Genomic DNA, 6,904 nt, shown 5'->3' with positions numbered 1-6,904 from the left:
TTCTATGTAAAAATTAAACTTTACTATAAGCTTTCAACAGATCCTTAATATTGCAAATTTGCATTGTTCACATTTTGTTAACAGGAGCAGGTGTAAAATAAGTCCTTTTATTCTATAAAATAAACACTATCATGCAGTAGTAACCTAAGAGACACATTTTTACTTAGGATGCACACAGAATGTAATGGGTATATTTATAAACTTTAAGCTAATTTAGCAGGTACAGTACAATAGAACACAGAAAATATCTCACGACTCCTGGGGAGGGAGAGATAAAACTAGCCCCCAGTAATATGCACTCCAAACAACTAATGGATGTTGATAAAATGTTTAAAGGTAGAGCCTCTATATTTAGATACAAAATTGGAAGTAATGTGACCCCTTGAACTAATGGATGTAGATCAAAGCAGTTAATTAGGCTTGTAACATAATCAAATAAATGGGGTCAATTAAAAGGCGTTCGCAGTGGCGAGCAGCTGTAAATGACTGTCCCAGCTAATTGGAAATTAGTACTGTCAGCTGAGTGGCCATACTGAAGATGAGGATCAAATAGGAAGCACCAAGCAATGTAGTAATTGCTAGAATGCTCTCAAGGGCAGGTAGCCTTTCCAGATGCTAGTGTGGGCCAGTAGCTACTAATATCATTAAATAGCAGACTAGATATAATTGCAAATTCCAAACTCGTCAAAAGCGCTATATGTGAGGAGAGCAAGTGGTGTGTCAAATTATATCCAGACCTGTTACTTGTTTAAACCTTCAACTAAGGATATGGGTCAAGTATGTGGCCTGAGAAATACTATGGTGAGTGTTGTAATACACAAGGTAGGCGACTACGGTGCTTTTTCTATATCTGCTAAAGAGGCCAATTAGGCAATTTTCTGCCAAATTTAAGTCAATGGGTTATTTTGGCTGAAAACGTCCTGATAGTCTGCTTTGGTGCATATCATAAGCTTCTTAGGGAATTACTCTAAAAAGTCTGAAGTGGCCGCACAGGCTATTTTTGGCCAAAGATACCTACTGAAGTCATTTGTTTTTTTTGTCAGAAAATTGACTTTACAGCCACGCCCCTTTAGGATTCTATTCATTAAACCGCGATCGTGACATTTTTGTGCGAAAATTGCCACATTTGGCAATGAAATTGCATCATGTTATATTCATAAAGCAGGTGTTGCGTATTCAAACTGTGCTAAAATAGCTTTTTTAAATGTGATTTGTTTATATATTTGGTATGTAATTGTAACCCTCCCTGCCCAGCTCCTAGGGAAATTACATTGATGCGTAATATTTGGCAATTTAGCATAGTTTACCTCAATTCAGGGTGCTGGATTCAGGCAGCAGGGCGATGAGATAGCAAGGGTGAAAATAATTGGTGCCAGGAACTTTTGTAGTACAAGTCCAATCTTTAGTCAGGTCCCCAGGCATGGGGACACATCACACATACACATTATAGTTGACACAGTATTCGTTGCTTTACATCATTCTTTGTTATTCATGAAATAGTCCTTCCCTAGGTGCCCACTCTTAGCACTCAGAGGGAGGTGCATATACTTGGCTGGGTTACTTGTATTGTATTCTGCCCCCCTTCAGAGTAACGTCTGTTATACCCCCGTATACTTTAGATCCTTACTCGGTTCTTGGCCGGTTCTGTGCAGGTAAAGATTATACCCCATTCCTGATTGGGAACTGCCACTTCCTTACAGGTTGAAGAGACTACATACAGTATGTGGATCCGCCTGTAGAGCTGATACACTGACACCCGGGAGCCCTCTGCATGTGGCCCTCTGTGATGTGTCTGTCTCCCCTCTCTGGGACCTGTGTGTTTCTGTTAGTCATCTCATAGGGACAGTGCCCTTTTAGCAAGGATACCAATCTGTAACATAACAAACAGGGGGGCCTCATCTCTCCTACTACTACTACTACAGGAACATTAATCCCTACCCTCTCTGAAGCTCCTCTCCCCTTGTCCTCCAGAAACCTCCCTTCCACAACCTTCGCCCTCTCCTATATACTTCCCTGTGATGTCAGTATTCCTTTGGCAACAGAGGGTGGGGCCTAACATATACTGCTCTACTATTAACCCCTTGCTGCAAACTGGTAACCCATTGAGGCAGGTTACATAATCAAATGTGGTTGTTTCTAAATTAGTCTCTCTTTCTCTCTCTCTCTCTCTCTCTCTCATTGCATCAAATCGAGCGAAAGTTACATGCAAGTGAGATGTCAAATTATTCTTTATGAATAAGGTAAAAATTCAAGATTTTTATCATGTCAAATTGCATTTGGTTTGACAATTTTGCATTAGTAACATCGAAGGTTAAAGCACCAATTCCTACAAATTCAATTATTGTGGGGTTTTTTTCATAGGATGGGAACTGGGTCTTACTGAACTCAACCATGTTATTTTCAGCTCCATGGACCCCCCAGTTTCTAAGATTGTTACCGGTTACTGAGAAACGTACTGTCTCCCAGGGAATTTAAATGGCTGTCCAAAAGGATAAGAACAAGCAGAAAAAGTGAAGGAGCACAGCAAAAAGTGAGAACTGGAGGCAGGATAACTAAAAAAAAATCTAAATTTAATGCAGCATATTGCCAAACGAAAAGAAAAATAGGACAACTCTGATGTGTTTCCTGCCGTAGCTGGCGCTTTATCAAAGAGTAATGTCCAACAGGTTAAAACAACCTTATATAGGGACACCTCCGGCGGAAGAGCGGCAATCAACGCCGTACCTGGTAAATTGACCGCCGATACGGAAAACAAAATACTGTATCAAGGACGAGAACACAACAAAGATGGCCGCTCCTCAGTCACAGGATCCTAAACCAAGGTGCACATAAATAAAAATATACATCAATTAATAATAACAAGATATAAATTAATAAAATATTAACCCAAGATACCATTAAAATGGGAAAAATGACTAAATACACATGGAGATATGTGCGGTTTGTAAACAGCGTTTGCAAAGATAAATGGCGTTAGCAAAAATAATATGAAATAAATAAACGAAGTAATAACCTCACATGTCCCATCATATAAATGTGACAGTATTAAAGCTAAGGTATAATATCAAAAATATATAAATGTAAATTTATCTATGGTATACCCGATATGATGAGCATATAATATAAAGCTCAATCAAAAATCAGAAGCACTAACACAACCAAATCATAAATGCCTCCAGTTTATACTCATTCTCAGTACCTCGCTCGTGGCAACACTGTAACTATCTAGCAAAGATAGCTCTCAAAAAACATGACTCAATTATGGAACTATTCAGTATTTGTCACACTACAAAATGTAACATATAAACAGTTTTGTATCCAACAGCCTACGCTAAGAAACACAGTGTGCAATTGTTGATGGATAATGGCATCCTAGTAGTAAATACCAGCCGTATAGGATTAATAATATCCAAAATATTATCCAAAATCTTTCCATATGTTCATCTGAGTGGTTCTAAATATGATTAAGGTGTTTCTATAACAAAGATGTAACTATAACCGTATTCACACCCGTATCATATGCATATCAGTGTACAACATAACATATATATATTCCGATATAATCAAATGAAACAAAGTTGAAACACGGTCTATCTATAACAATATACTACATAGGGGTCAGTCATGTTAATTGTGATCATATTCTGACAGAGAAGACCACCGGACTTTCAGAAGATTGGAGAATACAAACATCACCATGGATACTATAGGAAATGTTTTAAATCCCATTCTGTGTTGATACCGCAGGGGGATAATGTTTTGAATGTGTGTATCCAATACATCTCACGTCTATTCAATAGCCTAAGTCTATCCCCTCCACGTGTTGTAGTTAGTACACCTTCAATACCTACAAATTTTAACTAGGAAATATCACCAAAGTGACAATTGGTGAAATGTCTAGACACTGGGATTATAGAATCTTTTTTCTTTATCGAACAGATGTGCTCCATCATCCTCACCTTCAAAGGTCTAATTGTGCTGCCTACGTAACCCTTTCCACAACCGCATGTAAGGTAATAAACAACATACAGTAGGTGGAATTGCAATTTATGAATGTTGGAATTCTGTGGTGTTTGTTATTCTTGAGTTCCAGAAATTTGGTAGGTGTCGCATAATGAAAGCTAATGTTAATCGTGTGTGTGTGTGTGTGTGTGTGTGTGTGTGTGTGTGTGTGTGTGTGTGTGTGTGTGTGTGTGTGTGTGTGTGTGTGTGTGTGTGTGTGTGTGTGTGTGTGTGTGTGTGTGTGTGTTATATAATATATTTAGAGGAAGTGTACCTGTTCCGGTGAGGAGAGGCAATTCAGCGGGCACCACGAAGCAGGAGAAAAAAAAAAGTTGCTGAAGCTGGACTGTGCTGTATAACAATTCCGTTAATAAAGCATGGTTAAAAAGAGGGGGGACGCATACCCCTGCGCCTCTAACGCGTTTCACCCAGAGATTGGGCTTTCACCAATCTCTGGGTGAAACACGTTAGAGGCGCAGGGGTATGCGTCCCCCCTCTTTTTAACCATGCTTTATTAAAGGAATTGTTATACAGCACAGTCCAGCTTCAGCAACTTTTTTCTCCTGCTTCGTGGTGCCCGCTGAATAGCCTCTCCTCACCGGAACAGGTACACTTCCTCTACTTGTTATATCAGCCTGGAGCACACAGAACCGGCGTTCATATATATGTGAGTACAATTGCTGCCCCATGAGAGCTGCCCCAGGCACATAGGTTTATTCAGTTCAGAGAGACTGGAGAGGTCAAGGGGGGGTTTAAAGACTCCCCCCTCACAACTCTGCATATCTCTGCCATACCTGGTGCCATCTAGGGGTTTCATGCATACAGCCTCAAGCATGCATTATCACACCAAGTGATCCGGTTCAAATGCAGCTAGATATACTCATTTTTTATCATTGTGGGTTAATACAAAGCTCTGTAGCACCGGGTGATTGGGGTCCTCTACCCCATATTTTTGTTTTCCTGTATAATATATTTAACCAGGAAAAATATATTTGAGTGTTGCCTCTCATTTTCAAGTACGTCTTGGGTACAAAATAATAAATTATTGCATATCCAAATTCGCATATTTTCCAGGTATCTCCGTTATGTTCCTTTGTGTGCACAGGTATCTCTCCACTTATTGTGCTTGAGGAGGTACCTTGGCACTCTAGTAAAATAAGATTCTCTCTACGTCAACGTTTGATTGAAATATTCTATTTAGAATTTGAATACAACTGTAGCCCCCTGCTAGAAATCTTTCCATTCATTATTGGTCCCTGAAGGTAGTGTAGGGGTTAATCCCTTGCAGCGCCTGCATTATTACATTTCAGTATTTAAAGCTGCAGTTCAGTCAATATCCTGCATGTGTGTTTTTTTTAATAAATCAGTTCTGTACTGTGAGAAAATACTTGTAGCATTTTCTTTTTTTTAAAAAACAACTTTGAAAGACAATTTTTTATGTATTCTAATGTAACGAGCATTTTTGTTTCTATAGCAACCCTTTAGAAAGGCACAACCCCTTCCTTTTCTGTAACAGGCTCTGGCACACCCCTTTGTGAGTCCTGCCCCCTCCACAGCCGTGCACGTGCATGAGCACAAATGTATCAGTCGTTGCCTGGTCACATGATCTTCCCCACAGAACTGACAGAGAAGCAGCAGAAAAGGAGAGTAGCTCAGAATTAATTCATTAAACTTTATTCCATTGCACGTGTGTAGTTAATGTTAAATATTAACAACTCATTTAAAATCAAATCTGTATATATAATACTGTAAACAATATGTATATTTAATTGTATGTGAATGTGTACAATTCAATGTGTGTTATTAAAATTAATAATGGCTTGTTCTTGTATAGCGCTGCTAGTTTTACATAGCACTTTACTGAGAAATTTTGCATGCACAGGACCCTGCAGAGCTTAGGTGTGTATGTATGTGTTTGTATGATATAGATATATATGCACACGCATGCATATGCACGCGCACACATATACATGCGCACACGCACACATATACATGCGCACACGCACACATATACACATATACACAAACATGCGCACACGCACACATACATGCGTACACGCACACATACATGCGCACACGCACACATACATGCACACATATACACGCACACAAACATGCGCACACGCACAAATAAACATGCGCACACGCACACATAAACATCCGCACATGCACACATATACATGTGCACACACACACACATACATGCGCACATATACACGCACACATAAACATGTGCACACGCACACATAAACATGCACACATATACATTCACACACGTATACATGCGCACACGCGCACACAAACATGCGCACACGCACATATATACACACACAAACATGCACACACGTATACATGCGTACACACACACATATATACATGCGCACACGCACACATATACACACACACAAACATGCCCACATGCACATACATGCGCACACTCACACATATACATGCGCACACGCACACAGATACACACACAAACAAGCGCACACGCACATACATGCGCACACGCACACATACATGCGCACATATACACGCACACAAACATGCGCACACATAAGCATGCGCACACGCACACATAAACATGCGCACACGCACACATAAACATGCGCACACGCACACATAAACATGCGCACATGCACACATAAACATGCGCACACGCACATATATACATATACACTGTGTGTGCGCATGTTTATGTGCAGATATATTTATGGTATTGCTTGACCTGAGGAAGAGGAAAACTCTTGAAAGCTTGTCCCATGACACAAATTGTTGGTCCAAATAAAAAAAAGGTATCAATAAATACTGAAGAACATATATACTCTGGTGTGTGTATGTGTGTATGTAATATATATATATATATATTTTTATTTTATTTTATTATATATATACTATATGT

Source organism: Ascaphus truei, chromosome 3 (genome assembly GCF_040206685.1).
Source record: "Ascaphus truei isolate aAscTru1 chromosome 3, aAscTru1.hap1, whole genome shotgun sequence".
Classification (NCBI taxonomy): Eukaryota; Metazoa; Chordata; class Amphibia; order Anura; family Ascaphidae; genus Ascaphus; species Ascaphus truei.
The sequence above is the reverse complement of the archived record's forward strand: the minus strand, read 5'-3'. Positions refer to the sequence as shown.